Here is a 1,101-nt window from a genome sequence, read left to right on the forward strand (position 1 = left end):
AAAGAGAAAAATGAAAGAAACATATTGTTGAAAGTTTGAGACAGATTGAATGAATAATAAGAAAGTTATGAGCATTTGAATATTGAGATCACTAATGCCATGTAGTTCCTCCCATTGGCAATGCGACCAAGATATGTGATGTCACACACGTACAACTCCCTCATTACTTTAGTACTTATTTCACTTATATTCTCACTTTTCTAGAGTCTATCACAAGGTGAGGTGTTCTCTTTATGAGAGGACAAGTACAGAGGTTTCACAACATTATATCATTGATAAATCGTTTGTCATATGATTAGAACATGGAGCTATTATGATTAAAATGAGCAAAGATAGATGTTTTGGGGTATATTTTCAATGTCCAAAAGGGGAGAATTGTTCATCTGTGACATCATAGATCTTGGTCGCATTGCCAATGGGAGGATCTCCATAGCATTAGTGATCTCGACATTCAAATGCTCAGAACTCTTCTATTGCTCGTCCTATATTTTACTCAAACTTTTGTTGATCTTATTCTTTGATTTTTCTGCCTACACAAAAGCTAACTTGCTCCAAGAGTTTCATTCTCCTTTAATGCATATAGGCACAGAGTTTAACCAGGGAGTTATTTTTGTTACAGGAGAATCGTTAAAAAACGCTAGTGGCTCAATTTCTCATGATATTTTTTCCCTCCAAAACGTTAACTCCAGTCCCAAGAGAATTTATATTCTACGTGCTGCGCATTTTGCAGTCACGATCCCGGTGTAAGAATATATAGCACCTCCCACTTTCGAAGAATTAATCTAGTGCTATACATAGTTGTGGTTGACTGATTGTTGTAGTTAAATCCTCGGTTGAAAACAATTTCCGTGTTTGAAATATAGATAAATTATAAACAAGTTGCTTCATATTGTCCATTATTTAACAAAATTTGAAAAATATCTTGATAGCTAGGGGCTGGGATATGTAATTCCTGGTCAGAGAAATCATGAGCTTAGCCTCTTGGCCCATTATCATCGGGTTTGTGTACATGTATGTCGATTAGTCTTAACCCTCAATACCCCTCCACCAGATTGACACCAATTAAACAGTACCTCCTTATATTATTGATACCACGCATAC

This window comes from Lytechinus pictus, unplaced genomic scaffold (assembly GCF_037042905.1).
Source record: "Lytechinus pictus isolate F3 Inbred unplaced genomic scaffold, Lp3.0 scaffold_19, whole genome shotgun sequence".
Classification (NCBI taxonomy): domain Eukaryota; kingdom Metazoa; phylum Echinodermata; class Echinoidea; order Temnopleuroida; family Toxopneustidae; genus Lytechinus; species Lytechinus pictus.